Here is a 16,732-nt window from a genome sequence, read left to right as displayed (position 1 = left end):
CCCTTCACCCCGCATCCCCTCCACCCGCTCCCCTCGGCCTCGTCCGCAGGTCTGCGCGCAGCTCACACTTGGGAGAGATTCAGGAACGCAGGTGAAAAATGCAATCGAATTAACCCAGCCAAGTAATTATTTTTAAGTGTGAATGAAAAAGAAAAAAAAAAAGAAAGACGAATTTTACGAAGCAACACATGAGAACTGAAGGTAAATCCAAAGGCACTCAAACGAAAAGAAAAAAGGAGTGTGATGTCACACATTCTCACGGACAGGACCGTGCTGACCCCTTAGGCACGCACCTGGCATATTTATCATCAAATAAGTAAAGAAGGAGCCCAAGGAGTCCGACGGACAAAGGCGAACTGGAAGGACATCTAGTGTGAAAATTGACGTTCACCAAACGGTTGGCACTTTCAACACACTTCAGGCTAAATCTCGGGTTCACACGTTCGAGAGTTTACCTGGACCCAATTTATAAAATTCAAAAGTAAATTCCTACAACATAAGTGAATTTTAATATACGTGAATATAAGTGTAACATCCCTGGATGGGCTTGGCAACAGAGTGAGAAATCATTAAGGTAAGAACTGATTTTATTTTAGAAAATTAAACCTTTCCGTTAAAAAAAAAAAAAAAAAAAACAGAAAAAAGTTTAAAGACAAACTCGGAAAGGCTCTTTGTAACATGCATGAGAAGCAAAGACTTTATAAATAGCTCATAAATAATTGGAAAGATCAGCATTATCCTTCTCCGCTCATTAGACAAACGGAAAGGAGTAAGAGACAAAATGTAAATGAACTATAAGTAGATGAGAAAGTTCATCATGACAAACAAAAAAAAAAATCACCAAGTATATTTGGAAAGTAAAAATTTAAAGAGAATTAAAATACTATTAATATCCTGGGTAGGTACAGATTTAGGGAAATATTCCCTTCCCTGGTGTCAATTTTAAAGGTAATTTATACAAACTTTCTGGAAGCTACTGTATCAACAATAAAAATATCCTTTAGCCTAGCAATTCCACTTCTAGATGTGGATATTAATGAAATAATTGTCCAGGGATGTATGTACAGAATCTTGTTCACTGTTTAGTGACAGAAAAAAAAAAAAAAAGGAACTAAAATTTAGACTGAGCGTGGGCGTGGTGAAGCATGTTTGTGATCCCAGAAACTCCAGGCGGAGGCAGGAGAATCCGGAGTTCAAAACCAGCCTCAGCAACTTAAGGAGGCTCTACGCAAATTACCCGAGACCTTGTTTCAAAATAAAAAGGACTGGGGATGTGGTTCAGTGGTTAAGTACCCTTGGGTTCAATCCCTGGTACCAAAAAACAAAACAAAACAAAACAAAAATTTAAATGTTTAACCACATGAACATGTAAAATAAATTGTGGAAGATGATTCAAAATGATAAAGCAAACTAAGTTAATTTACCTGTAAGAATGTGCATAATCTAATTTGGAATAAAAGTTGAATCAAAGATATAAGATAGAATCCCATTTTTTAAAAAATTGCATATATGCGCTAAAGAATAAAAATACATAGTGTAAAAAAAAAAAAAAAGTAAACAAACCAGGCATGGTGGCACCCGCCTGTAATCCCAGTGGCTGGGGAGGCTGAGGCAGAAAGATCAGAGTTCCAAATCAGCCTCAAGTAATTTATCAGAACCCTAAAGAATGGAGTTAATTTCCATACATTAACTCAAAGGGCACCACACTGTAGCAATGTCAGCTTTGATATTCTTTGATTCTTTTTTTGTTTGTTTTTATACCGGGGATTGAACCCAGCGGGTGCTTACCCACGGAGCCACATCCCAAGCCCTGTTTAGAGACAGGATCTCAGTGAGTTGCCTAAAGTCTTGATAAATTGCTACGGCTGGCTTTGAACTCACTATCCTCCTGCCTCAGCCTCCCAAGCCTGAGATCATAGGCATGCACCACCACACCTGGCTTCTATGATTCTTAAAAATTTTTTTAAATATATTATTTCAGTTCCAGGGCTTACCATTCTTTTTATTAGCATTATTTCAAATCACATAATCCAAAATACCATGGGTGTGTGACAGCTCTCTTGTATTTCCTCTAACCTACCAGGTAGGTATACAAATTCATAGGAAAGGCCAGGAAGGCTGCATGATTAATGAGTAAGAGAAATATCCTCAGAGGAGGGGGGCTTATGTTTTCTTTCTTTTTTTTTTTTAATTGTAAACAAATGGGATACATGTCATTTCTCTGTTTGTATATGGAGTAAAGGCATACCATTTGTGTAATCATAACTTTACATAGGGTAATGTTGTTTGATTCATTCTGTTATTTTCCCTTCCCCCACCCCTCTTTTCCCTCTATACAGTCCTTCCTTCCTCCATTCTTGCCCCCCTCCCTAACCCTAACCCTAAACCTAACCCTAACCCTAATACTAACCCCTCCACCCCCCATTATGTGTCACCATCCACTTATCAGTGAGATCATTTGTCCTTTGGTTTTTTGAGATTGGCTTATCTCACTTAGCATGATACTCTCCAATTCCATCCATTTGCCTGCAAATCCCATAATTTTATCATTCTTTATGGCTGAGTAATATTCCATTGTATATATATACCACAGTTTCTTTATCCATTCATCAATTGAAGGACATCTAGATTGGTTCCACAATCTGGCAAAGGTGAATTGAGCAGCTGTGAACATTGATATGGCTGTATCTCTGTAGTATGCTGATTTTAAGTACGTTGGGTATAGGCTGAGGAGTGGGAGAGCTGGATCAAATGGGGGTTCCATTCCAAGCTTTCTGAGGAATCTCCATACTGCTTTCCAGAGTGGCTGCACTAATTTGCAACCCCCCCCCCCAGCAATGTATGAGTGTACCTTTTTCCCCACATCCTCTCCAACACGTGTTGCTGCTTGTGTTCTTGATAATCGCCATTCTAATTGGGGTGAGATGGAATCTTAGGGTAGTTTTGATTTGCATTTCTCTTATTACTAGAGATGTTGAACATTTTTTCATATATCTGTTGATTTGCTTGTAAATCTTCTTCTGTGAAGTGTCTGTTCATTTCCTTAGCCCATTTGTTGATTGTATTATTTGTATTCTTGGTGTAGAGTTTTTTGAGTTCTTTATATATTCTGGAAATTAATTCTCTATCTGAAGTATGAGTGGCAAAGATTTGCTCCCACTCTGTAGGCTCTCTCTTCACATCACTGATAGTTTCCTTTGCTGAGAGAAAGCTACTTAGTTTGAATCTATCCCAATTATTGATTCTTGCTTTTATTTCTTGTACTATGGGAGTCCTTTTAAGGAAGTCTGATCCTAAGCCAACATGTTGAAGATTTGGACCTACTTTTTCTTCTATAAGATGAAGGGTCTCTGGTCTGATTCTGGTCTGATTCTTGATCCATTTTGAGTTGAGTTTTGTGCAGGGTGAGAGATAAGGGTTTAATTTCATTCTGTTGCATATGGATTTCCAGTTTTCCCAGCACCATTTGTAGAAGAGGCTATCTTTTCTCCATTTCATATTTTTGGCCCCTTTGTCTAATATGAGAAAATTGTATTTATTTGGGTTTGTGTCCGTGTCCTCTATTCTGTACCATTGATCTACCTGTCTATTTTGGTACCAACACCATGCCGTTTTTGTTACTATTGCTTTGTAGTAGAGTTGAAGATCTGGTATTGCGATACCCCCTGCTTCGCTCTTTCTTCTGAGGATTGCTTTAGCTATTCTGGGTTTCTTAGTCTTCCAGATGAATTTCATCTTGCTTGCTCTATTTCTGTAAGGTACGTCATTGGGATTTTAATTGGAATTGTATTGAATCTGTATAGCACTTTTGGTAGTATGGTCATTTTGACAATATTAATTCTGCCTATCCAAGAACATGGGAGATCTTTCCATCTTCTAAGATTTTCTTTAATTTCTTTCTTTAGTGTTCTGTAGTTCTCATTGTAGAGGTCTTTCACCTCTTTTATGAGATTGATTCCCAAGTATTTTATTTTTTTCAAGGCTATTGTGAATGGGGTAGTTTTCCTAACTTCTCTTTCTGAAGATTCATCACTTATGTATAAAAATGCATTGTATTTGTGAGCATTGATCTTGTAACCTGCTACTTTACTGAATTCACTTATGAGTTCTAAAAGTTTTCTGGTGGAATTTCCGGGTTCCTCTAAATATACAATCATGTCATCATCGAACAGGGATAGTTTGAGTTCTTCTTTTCCTATTGGTATCCGTTTAATTTATTTGGTCCATCTAATTGCTCTGGCTAGAGTTTCAAGGACAATGTTGAATAGAAGTGGTGAAAGAGGGCATCCCTGCCTTGTTCCAGTTTTTAGGGGGAATGCTTTCAGTTTTTCACCATTTAGAATTATATTGGCCATGGGCTTAGCGTAGATAGCCTTTACATTGTTAAGAAATGTTCCCACTATCCATATTTTTTCTAGTGTTTTGAGCATGAAAGGATGCTGTATTTTATCGAATGCTTTTTCTGCATCTATCGAAATAATCATGTGATTCTTAACTTTAAGTCTGTTGATATGGTGAATGACATTTATTGATTTCCGGATGTTGAACCAACTTTGCATCCCTGGGATAAAACCCACTTGATTGTGGTGCACTAACTTTTTAATATATTTTTGTATGTGATTTGCTAAAATTTTGTTGAGAATTTTTGCATGATGTTCATTAACGATATTGGTCTGAAATTTTCTTTCCTCGATGTGTCTCTGTCTGGTTTAGGTATCAGGGTGATATTGGCTTCATAGAATGAGTTTGGGAGGGCTTCCTCCTCTTCTATTTCATGGAATACTTTGAGAAGTATTGGAATGAGCTCTTCTTTAAAGGTTTTGTAGAACTCGGCTGAGAACCCATCTGGTCCTGGACTTTTCTTTGTTGGTAGGCTTTTGATGACCTCTTCTATTTCATTGCTTGAAATTGATTTATTTAAGTTGTGTATGTCCTCCTTGTTCAGTTTAGGTAATTCATATGTCTCTAGAAACTTGTTGATGTCTTTGAGGTTTTCTATTTTGTTGGAGTATAGATTTTCAAAATAGCTTCTAATTATGTTTTGTATTTCACTCGTGTCTGTAGTGACATTTCCTTGTTCATTCCGAATTTTAGTAATTTGAGTTTTCTCTCACTTTCTCTTTGTTAATGTGGCTAAGGGCTTATCAATTTTGTTTATTTTTTCAAAGAACCAACTATTTATTTTGTTAATTTTTCCGATTGTTTCTTTTGTTTCAATTTCATTGATTCGGCTCTGATTTGCACTATTTCCTGTCTTCTACTACTTTTGGTGTTGGTCTGCTCTTCTTTTTCTAGGGCTTTGAGCTGTAGTGTTAAGTCGTTTATTTGTTGATTTTTACTTCTTTTGTTGAATGCGCTCCATGAAATAAATCTTCCTCTAAGTACTGCTTTCATAGTGTCCCAGAGATTTTGATATGATGTGTCTTTGTTTTCGTTTACTTCTAAGAATTTTTTTTCCCTCCTGATGTCTTCTGTTATCCATTCATCCTATAATAGCTTATTATTTAATCTCCAGGTATTGGAGAAGTTTCTGTTTTTTATTCTGTCATTTATTTGTAATTTCAATCCATTATGATCTGATAGAATACAAGGTAGTATCTGTATCTTCTTGTATTTCCTAACATTAGCTTTGTGGCATAATATATGGTCTATTTTAGAGAAGGATCCATGTGCTGCTGAGAAGAAAGTGTATTCGTTCTTTGTTGGATGGTATATTCTATATATGTCAGTTAAGTCTAAATTGTTGATTGTGTTATTGAGATCTATGGTTTCTTTATTTAATTTTTGTCTGGAAGATCTATCCAGTGGTGAGAGAGGTGTGTTAAAAATCACCTAGTATTATTGTGTTGTGGTCTATTTGATTTCTGGACTTGAGAAGGATTTGTTTGATGTACACGGATGAGCCAGTGTTCAGGGCATAGATATTTATGATTGTTATGTCTTGCTGATTTATGCTTCCCTTAAGCAGTATGTAATGTCCTTCTTTATCCCTTCTGACTAACTTTGGCTTGAAGTCCACATTATCTGAAATGAGGATGGATACTCCAGCTTTTTTCCTGTGTCCGTGTGCATGGTATGTTTTTTTCCATCCTTTCACCTTTAGTCTATGGGTATCTCTATGAGATGAGTCTCTTGCAGGCAGCATATTGTTGGATTTTTCTTTTTAATCCAATCTGCCAGTCTATGTCTTTTGATTGATGAGTTCGGGCCATGAACATTCAGGGTTATTATTGAGAAATGATTTGTATTCCCAATCATTTGACTCATTTTGTTTTTTGACATGATTTGGTTTCTCCTTTATTTGGCTATTCCTTTAGGCTAGTTCCTCCCATTGCTGATTTGCATCGCTGTTTTTCATCTCTTCCTCAAGGAATATTTTGCCGAGAATGTTCTGTAATGCTGGCTTTCTTTTTGTAAATTCTTTTAGCTTTTGTTTATCATGGAAGGATCTTATTTCATCGTCAAATCTGAAAGTAAGTTTTGCTGGGTGTAAGATTCTTGGTTGGCATCTGTTTTCTTTCAGGGCTTGGTAAATGCTGTTCCAGGCCCTTCTAGCTTTTAGGGTCTGGATTGAAAAATATGCTGATATTCTTATTGGTGTTGCACTGAATGTAATTTGATTCTTTTCTCTCGCAGCCTTTAAAATTCTGTCTTTATTTTGCATGTTAGGTATTTTCATAATAATGTGCCTTGGTGTGGGTCTGTTGTAATTTTGTATATTTGGAGTCCTATAAGCCTCTTGTACCTGGTTTTCCATTTTATTCTTCAGATTTGGGAAATTTTCCAATATTATTTCATTGAATAGATTGTTCATTCCTTTGGTTTGTTTCTCTAAGCCTTCCTCAATCCCAATAATTCTTAAATTTGGCCTTTTCATGATATCCCATAATTCTTGTAGATTCTGTTCATGATTTCTTACCATCTTCTGTGTTTGGTCAATTTTGTTTTCAAGATTAAATATTTTGTCTTCAGTGTCTGAGGTTCTGTCTTCCAGGTGTTCTGTTCTATTGGTTATGCTTTCTATGGAGTTTTTAACTTGGTTTATTGTTTCCTTCATTTCAAGAATTTCTGTTTGGTGTTTTTTTCAGTATCTCTAACTCTTTATTGAAATGATCTTTTGCTTCCCATATTTCCTTTTTTAATTGTTGATTGGTGTGATCATTTAATGCCTGCATTTGTTCTTTAATCTCCTTGTTTGCTTCCCTGATTGTTTCAATTATGTACATTCTGAACTCCCTTTCTGGCATTTCTTCTGCTGTGCTGTCATTGGGTTTTATTGATATTTTATCTAGGTTTGTTTGAAACATTTTCTTCCCTTGTTTTCTCATATTGGTCAGGTATCAGTGGGACTCTGAGATATTGCAGATTTCCTCTATTGGCTTATAGTGTCCCTGTAGATTTCCAGTGTATCACCTCCCAGCCTTCAGTTACCTGAGGTCTTGGAGGAGCTTGATAATGCAGTGCTTCCAAAGAAAGCTGCCCCTAGCCTGCTACTGGGTCCAGGGCTGGGGGCTAGTTCTGCCTGGAAATCCTCTCACTGGGCGGTCCTGCTTCTAGAAGCTGGCTATAGACAGGGCCTGCCCCCGCCTGATGGAGCCAGGCTGCTCCGGGAAAGCCTCTCCCTGTCCTGCCTTGGTCCCAGAAGCCACATGTGGGCAGGGGCCCACCGCTGGGTCCAGGGCTTGGGTTTGGCTTTGTGCGGAAAAGCTCTCACTGGGTGGGCCTGCTCTGAGAACCTGGCCGTGGACTGGGCCTGCCGTGGGAGGGAGCCGGGCTGCTTGGGGAAGTCTCTGGCTGCCCTGCCCTGGTCCTAGAAGCTGTCCCCTGTCCGGGCCTCCCACCCGGCCGAGCTTCACCCCGTGGGAGAGACTCACCCCACGGCTCTATGTTGGTCCAAGTCTCTCAATACCTCCCCTTCTTGAATCCTAAGTTCTGGAGCGAAGGGAGATGCAGTCACCCTCTAGTCCACCATCTTGGATCTTCTTTTGTTTTCTTAATAAGTCTTTAGATTTATCTGCAAATATGTACTTTTTTCACAGGGAAGCTGATGATGTAGCTCAGTGGTAAATAACTTGCCAAATTATAGTCACTCCTTATTTATGAAATGTCAAGGTCTAAGGTGGCACAGCACAGTAATCCTTACTCCTGAAGTGGGTATCTGCTCACATTTTCAAAGAGGATTCCAAGCTAGGGCAGTGCAAAGGACCTTGACCAAGGTCACCTGCTGCCTTGCACTGTAGGCATGGAGTTCACTATGTGCTAATGTCATATCAGGGAAGAAAGGACAGGTGTGTGTGTGTGTTTGCACAGGGTGTTCTTAAAAATGTCTAAGAGACAGTTCCACAGAGGTGTAAGGGCTGGAGCTCCACAACCAGGCTGCTTTTCCTGTCAGACCCTCAATTCTCCAGCCCTTGCGACAGCCCCTTGTGTCTCAGTTTCCTCACACTTTCCTGGCAGAAGTGTGAACTAAGTGAGTAATGTCTTTCAGAGAGCCTTTGCATGGTTAGCTAGCCACCAGAGTACCACGGGCTTGGGATTTTTCTGTTGAAAAAATTAGACTGTTCACATTCCTCTGTAACTTACCTTCTTCCCTCCACAATATGTTGTGGACATCTTCCCACAATGGTATACATGACTGTAACTTGTTCTAATTGGTGATAAATATTCAATAGCACAGATGGACATACTTTATTTGACTGGTCCATAGTGGTGAAATTCAGGGTTTTTTTTTTTTTTTTTTTTCCTGAAAGCTCAAGCTCAGATTTGCAAAGAAGACAAATATATAAAGGCAGTCCATTGAGACTGAGCCAAAGTCCCAGTTCTCTCTGGTCCCAGCATGTGACACAGAAAGATGTCTTATCTCTATACACCTGTTCTTGCTGGGGAAAGAGAGGAGAAGAGAGTCGCTGTGCGAGCTCACTGAATAAAGACAGTGTTAGCATTTACCATGTATCTTATTATGATTATCCTTCCTAACTGTGCTCTTTTATCTACTGGATAAATTACAAGAACAGGGTTTGGGGATCAAAGTTTGTATCCATTTAAAATTTTTAATTAATTCTGTTAGATTTCTTTCCGAATACGATTTTGCCGTCCCCATATTTCTTGTCAAGTCGTAGTGAGACCTTGTCAAGTTGTAGTGAGTCGTAGTGAGGCTTGATCAGATTGAACTTGGATGATTTGACAAGAACAGTCATAAATGGTTCTGCATAACACATCAGGAGACACAGGCTGTTTGTCCCAACTTTACTAATGTGAAAATTGGCCAGAAAGTACATCAATGAGGAACATAGAGAAGTTTTTTTTTTTAAATCATAAGTAGACTCAACCAATTCACAGCCAATTCGGAGTAGAATTGGCAGAGAATTTTACAGGGCAAATGATCTAATACTTCAACAAATAAATGTACAGAACAGTGGAAATTGGAGGTAATAAATACCGTTAGATACTAAAAGAGAATTAAGACATGGATTATAGGCACTGTGTGAACTTTGTTTAGATTCTGACTTGATGTAAAATTACATTTTGAGACATTTGAGTTTGAACTTGAATTAACTGTAGATGCTGTTAAAGAATAAACAAAGTGATGCAGAAAATTATAGAACAGTATTGAAAGTCCTGAAAAGATACTGTCTTCTCATCAATATGTCCTATGCTCATGGGTTGGAAGAGTCAATATTTGAAAGATGTGAATTTCCCTATATGGATTCAATACTATCACAATGAAAAGCTCAGTAATATTTTAAGATAAGGAGAAGTTAAAATTAATAAGCTGTTTCTAAAAACTTATAAACTGCAAAGTGCTAAAAATAACCAAGATTACCTTAATCAAAAAGTGCAAAGAGACATCACTATCACACTTCAGAGGTAAAAAGATTATGGAAATTATTATGAACAGTTGTTTACCAAAAAATTGAATTACCCAGATAACTTACAAATTCCTAGAAATATACAAATTACTAAAACTGACTCAAGAAGAAGCAGAAAATCTGAACAGATCTATAACAAGTAAATCGGTCATCAAAAATCTCCCAAGAAAGAAAAGTTCAAAACCAGATGAAAACACAGTGAACTCTATGAAATATTTAAAGAATTAACACAAATCCTTCTCAAACTCTTCCCAAAAAATAGTAGAAAAGGAGAGAACTTAACTTGTTCTTTGAGGCCAGCATTACCCTGATATCACAGCCACAGAAAGATACCACAAGTAAACCAGATTAACATGTCCTATGAGTACAAATGCAAAAATCCTCAGGAAAACCAAATCCTGTACACCTTAACCAAGTGGAATTTATCCCAGATATATAAGAGTAATTCAACAACTGAAAATCAATCAACCCTCAAACATTCTACAATGTACACATATATTGAAACATTACATGATTTCCCATTAACATGTACAATTTTATGTTTTTATTATCAGTTAAAAGGTAAATTTAAAAGTCAGGCATGGTAATGCATACCTGTACTCCCACTACTCAGGAGGCTGAGGCAGGAGGATCACAAGTTCAAGGTCAGCCTAGGCCACTTAGCAAGACCCTGTTTCAAAATTTTAAAAATGTAGCTCAGTGGTAGAGCACCCCTGGGTTCAATCTCCAGTATCCCCCCCAAATTGGGGGGACAACTGAAGTTCATCTCAATTAACACCAAAAAAAGCATACTTAAAAAAATTCAGGCAGGGGGTGTAACTCAGTGGTAGAACACTTGCCTAGCATGTGTGAGACACTGGGTTTGATCCTCAGCACCACATAAAAATAAATCAATAAAATTAAAGGTATTGTGTCCATCTACTACTAAGATTTTTAAAAAAATTTTTTTGATTAAAAAGAAATTTCTTGATTAAAAAGAAAAGATGAAATAAAAAACTAAAATGAAAACACAGCACATTAGGACTAGAAATAAACTATTTCAACAAAATAAAGACCATATATGAAAACCCAGAGGTAAAACCATACTCAATGTACTCAATGTGGAAACCATAAAGTTTTGCCTCTAAGATCAGGAATTAGAAAAGAATGCCTGATTTTGCCACTTTTTTCAATTTATTACTGAGGAAGTAACTCAGTGGTAGAGTGATTGATTGCCTGGCATGTGCAAAGCCTTGGTTTCAATTCTCAACTCTACAAAAAATTTTTTAAAAAATTACTGAAAGCAGCCAAAACTATTAGACAAGAAAATGCATTCAAATTACAAAAGTAGTAAAAAATTATCTCTGTGCACAGACAACATGCTTTTATATGTTGGAAACCACAAATGTCATAAATCCTTTTATTTAGGTAAAATCAGTATCAATGTTCATTTCAGATTTTAGTTATTTGAGCCCTCTGTCAATATTTTTTCCTCAGTTGCTACAACTAAAGATTTATCAATTTGGGATGATTTTTTCAAAGAACCAACTCTTATTTTCATTGACTTTCTATATTTTTTTTTCTAATCTTCATTTTGTTTATCTCTTCTCTAATTTTTATTATTTATCATTGCCTTCTGCCAACTCTGGGCTTGTTTTTCTTAGTTCCTTAAGTTGTAAATTTAGGTTATTGACTTGAAATCTTTTTCAATGCAAACATTTATAACCATAGATTTTCCTCTTAGCATCGCTTTCATTACAACCTATGACTTTTTTTTTTTTTTTTGTGGACTGCATTTTGATTCATTGTACACAAATGGGGTGGAGCTTTTTGTTTCTGTGGTCATACATGATGTAGATTCACACCATTTGTGTAATCATACATGTAAATAGGGTAATGATGTTTGTCTCATTCCACTCTCTTTCATACCCTGCCCCTCCCGCCTCTCATTTCCCTCTACACAATCCAAAGTTCCTCCATTCTTCCCTTACCCCCACCTCCCCACCCCCATTATGTATTATCATCCACTTACCAGAGAAAACATACAACCCATAAATTTTGATATGATGTTTTTATTTTCATTTGTCTCAAGATAGTTTCTAACTTCTCTTGTGACAGCATCAATATACAGACATATACACAGAATTTAATGACTAAAATATACAGTTTAAAATATTGAAAAATATTGTACTGGGAACATATATACAGTCACTGTCACTTAACAATGGAGCTGTGTTCTGAGAAATGTGTTATTAGGTCATTTTGCTGTTGTGCAAACATCATGGTGTGTACTTACAAAAACGAAGGTGGCTTTGATGTCACTAGGTGATGTAATCCTATGGGATCCTTGTCTTACAGGCAGCTGACCATTGACTGAAAGGTTGTTATGTAGCACATGACTATAAGTGCCTGGGAGTTATGAATGGCAAATCCATGATAATAATTACCTCCAAAATGGGAAGGAAGGGAATGGCATTAGAGAGGGATGCAGATGTGTTCCACTAAACCTGTATGTACGTAAGGTTTCTTTCTAACAGAACAAAATTTCTGAATCAATATAGGATAACATTAAGTGTGAATGTGGCAGACATGTTCATGTTCATGCATTAGAGTACATAGTTCTCTGTGCTGATGACTGTTAAATTTCTAGTGAAAATAACTGCACAGTGTTTTGCACCTCAGGTCATTTGACAGTGTGCTCTGTGGGCAGGATTGTAAGAAGGCAGGACAACTTCTGTGTGTTGGTGCACGTTCACTGTTTTAATTACCTGGGGGCAACTTGGCAAAACTGAAAATATGCACACCCTGGGTTCCTGCAGTCCCACTCCTAGGAATTTATCCTCTGGTCATATTTGCAGATATGTTCAAAAGGCAAACGAATACTCCTTTCAGAAATAGTTGTGACAGCAAAAGACAGGCAGCGTCCTAAAAGTCCATTAAAGGGAAACAGTGAAAAATCATAACACCAATATAATAGAAGTTCATGGAACATTTAAATGAAGAGGTTGTTCTCATTGTGCTGATAAGGACTAACTCCAGGATATACAGGCGAAGAGAATAAAAAGCACAGTGTATAGAATAACACCACCTATTTAAAATGGGGGCAGGTTGTACATGGATTTGAATATTCATCTAGTATCTCTGGGGACACACAGAGATGAATAATGGCAGGGGCCCTTGGGAAAGAGACAGCATGCAGCAGAAAAGGGAAAAAAAATCAACCTTTTTTTTTTATCATCTTAAACTAGACCCTTCTAATATGTTTGAATTTTTATGATGTAAACGTATTGATCTTTTATACAAAAGAAAAACTGGCATATCAGTAGTTGGAATTTTAGATTGCCTTTTATGGGCAGTAGTTTCTATAAAGTAAGTTTTTGCATCTTTTGAACTGGGGAGGTTTGGAAGCTTGGAAGATTAAGATATGCTAAGAGAGCCAGGCAAGGTGGCACACCCCTGTAACCCCAGACACTTGGAGGCTGAGGCAGAAGGATCACAAGTTCAAGGGCAGCCTGGGCAACTTAGTGAGACCCTGTCTCAAAATAAAAAAATTAAAAAAGGCTGGGGTATCTCAATGGTAGATTCTACCTAGCAAGCATGAGGCCCTGGGTTCTATCCCCAGCACTGCAAAAAAGTATATAAAATATATACATATATATTTTTTTCCCAACTCAGTAGAGAATTGTCACTAGCTAAGGACCACCCTGAACCTGGTGTCTCCAGTTCTAGACGTCACTCCTTTACCACTCAGTGACTCCTCCATTCAAACCTGTTCGTCGTACAGATTCTTTCTGGCAGGCACTGTGCAGGTCAGTGTGGAGAAAGAACAAAGGAAACCTTGTTCCGGCCTTGTTGGAACATAGTGTCATGGAGGAGATGGTCATTAAGGCAACAGCCCAAATAATAATGTGATGATGTAATGTGATTTGTGATGAGAACTTATAAAGGTTAGACCTTGTAGAGTGCAGAACAGGGAAATCTAAGTTAGAATTGGGGACACAGAAGCCCCATTTGAGAAACAGATGCATAAGCTAAAACCTGAAGGATGCTGCTTGCGTTGTGTGTGGTTGGAGTGTCCCTCAAGGGTCAGCTGTGATTAAAGGCTTGGTCCCTGGGTGGTGCCATGGAGAGGACCTGGGACCTAGTGGGTGGCCTTTGGAATTCCAGGGCTATGTGCTCATCAGGTGGTTCCTTTTGGACTCCTTGAAAGTCCTTGGGAGAGAGTTGCTATGAAGCCTACTTGGCCCTACCCAGCTCCTATGCTGCCTCTTGGCTCAGAATATGGCCACCTGTTCCAACACACACCCCTGCCATTGTCATCTGTCATTCACCATGAAGTCCTCACCTGAACTGATACAGGAGCCATGCTCTGACCCTCTCAAGATGTGAGCTTAATAATCCTTTTCTCTTTATAAAGGTAATAAGATGCTTTGCCATTTAGGACTCTTTTCTGCTGCAAGTACAGACACTCAAATGAGCTGAAGCCGAAAAAAAATTTTAAAAACCTGTTGCATTTGGGCTGGGGTTGTGGCTCAGTGGTAGAGTGCTTGCCTAGCTTGTGTGAGGCCATGGGTTTGATTCTCAGCACCACATATATATAAGTAAATAATATAAAGGTCCTTCAACAACTAATAAATATATTTTAAAAAATTGTTGCATTTAAGCAACTAAAAAAATCCAGATGGATCTTTCCTGCTTCCAATCCAGGGAGCCAAACAGCAGCATCAGGGCTGTATTCATCTCTTTCTATCTCTTCATCTGTTTGCTTTTTTCCCATTGTATTGCAGGTTGCTTGTGTCCCCCGAAAAGATATATCAAACTTCCAAAGCCACCATCCCCGAACATGACCTCATTTGGGAATAGGATCATTGCTGATGTAATTAGCTAAGATGAGGTCACCCTGGAGTAAGGTGTGCCTTTAGTCCAACATGACTAGGGTCCTTATGAGAAGAGGAAAGGGACGCAGAGAGGAGGCTGTCATGTGAAGTCAGAGGCAGGGAGAAGACAACCAGGTGATGACAGAAGCTGAGATTGCAGTGATACATCTACAAAGCCAAGAAATGCTGGCAAACACGGAAGCTGGGAAGAGGCGAGGAAAGACCCTCCCCTCCAGGTGGGAGAGGGAGCACAGCCCTGCTGACACCTCCATTTTGGACTTTTGGCTTCCAGAACTGTGAGGTAGTCAGTTCCTGTTGTCTTGAGCCCCTCCCTTTGTGGTCCTTTGTTATGCATCTCACAAACCATATTCTTCCTATTTATTTTCTGCATGTGAAGCCAAAGTGGGTCTTAGAAGCTGCAAGCGTTTCCCCTCTTTGGTCCTCACAATCTCAAAGTAAGGAATCCTGTCCCTTCCCATGTTCTCTTTGTGCTGGGGGGTAGTGTTATCAGTTCCCATGGAACTGCTTGAGTCTGTTCTTAGTCATGGTTAAATGAGGTTTGAATCTTTGGTACTGGGTCAAGGTTGCTCAACCACTGAGCCACATCCCCAGCCCTTTTTTGTATTTTATTTAGAGACAGGGTCTCACTGAGTTGCTTAGGGCCTCACTAAGTTGCTGAGGCTGACTTTGAACTTTTGATCCTCCTGCCTCAGCCTCCCAAGCTGCTGGGATTATAGATACACAGCACCATGCCTGGCACCTAGGCCCAGTTTTAAAAACTTCCACCACCTCCCAGTATGACCTGGCTGGGGGCCAAACCTTTAAAACTTGAGAACCTTTAAAACTTGGGGAAAATTTAAGGTGCAAAATGTATGACTTCTTGTTTTTTTTTTTTTTTAATTTAGGTTGACAGTTATTTGATTGACAAGATAAACAGAATTACTACATCACTCAGCAGTTCCACTCCTAGACATCTACTCCACAGACTTGAAACAGCTACTCAAACAAGAACATGAATGCTCAGAGTTGCATTATTCACAATAGTTCTAAGAGGGGAACATCCAAATGTTCATCAACAGATAAATGGACAAATAGATTGGGCTGCATACACACAACAGAATATTCTCCAACCACAAAAAGGAAATGCTGCTGGGTGCACTGGTGCATGCCTGTAATCCCAATAGCTTTGGAGGCTGAGGCAGGAGGATAGAATGTTCAAGGCCAGCCTCAGCAAAAGTGAGGTGCTAAGCAACTCAGTGAGACCCTGTCTCTAAATAAAATACAGAATAGGGCTGGGAATGTGGCTCAGTGTTGAGTGCCCCTGAGTTCAATCTCTGGTAACCCCGCAAAAAAGGAAATGCCAACACACTCCAGCGTGGATGAACTTTGAAAACATTATGGTTAGTGACTGTACCAGGCACCAATGTCACATATGATATTATTCCATGTAAATGAAATGCTCAGGATGGGCAAATCCACACAAAGAAAAGGCAGACCAGTGGTTATCAAGTACTAAGAGAACTTAATAGACGTGGGATTTCCTTTAGGGGTGTTGTGGTCCTAGATGGAGGTGGTGGTGGTATAACATTGTGGGTGTACCAGATGACACAGAACTGTGCACTTTCAAAAGGTGAATTTTACATTAAGCAAGTGTTGCTCTGATTTTAAAAATAAAAGAATCTGTGTGTAATTCTACTGCAAGGGCCCAGGACACTGGAAACAGCCTCTGACGACGTAGTCGATCTGTCTAGGAGAAAAAGGGAAGGTATATTGTATTGCCATCCTCCTGAAAGGTTCTTAGTCACCAGGGAAAGGTGCCCTGGGTTACACGGATATTGGGGAGGTCATCGCCTCCTGACAGGATTCATACAGCAGACCCAGAAACGTCCACTTACCACCTTATGTGTATGGGAGTTACAGTGTTTGCTGGTCTTTGGCAGGTAGGTCCACCTGTGGTCCATTCCTGGCTGGCCGAGCTCGATGCTGGGGACCAGGTGGCCACATCAC

At 38.8% G+C, this 16,732-nt stretch overlaps 1 long non-coding RNA gene across 1 annotated transcript; it reads left to right on the top strand.

Moving 5' to 3' along the window:
- The first annotated feature begins 2 nt into the window (after positions 1-2).
- Positions 3-16,236, top strand: LOC306649992. Its single transcript, XR_013760771.1, has 3 exons — positions 3-574; positions 14,636-15,180; positions 15,631-16,236. It is a non-coding gene; the product is annotated as an uncharacterized lncRNA (long non-coding RNA).
- The last annotated feature ends 496 nt before the right edge of the window (positions 16,237-16,732 follow it).

The sequence above is a fragment of the Sciurus vulgaris genome, assembly GCF_902686455.1.
Source record: "Sciurus vulgaris genome assembly, chromosome: 18".
NCBI classification, from domain to species: domain Eukaryota; kingdom Metazoa; phylum Chordata; class Mammalia; order Rodentia; family Sciuridae; genus Sciurus; species Sciurus vulgaris.
The sequence above is the reverse complement of the archived record's forward strand: the minus strand, read 5'-3'. Positions and strand labels throughout refer to the sequence as shown.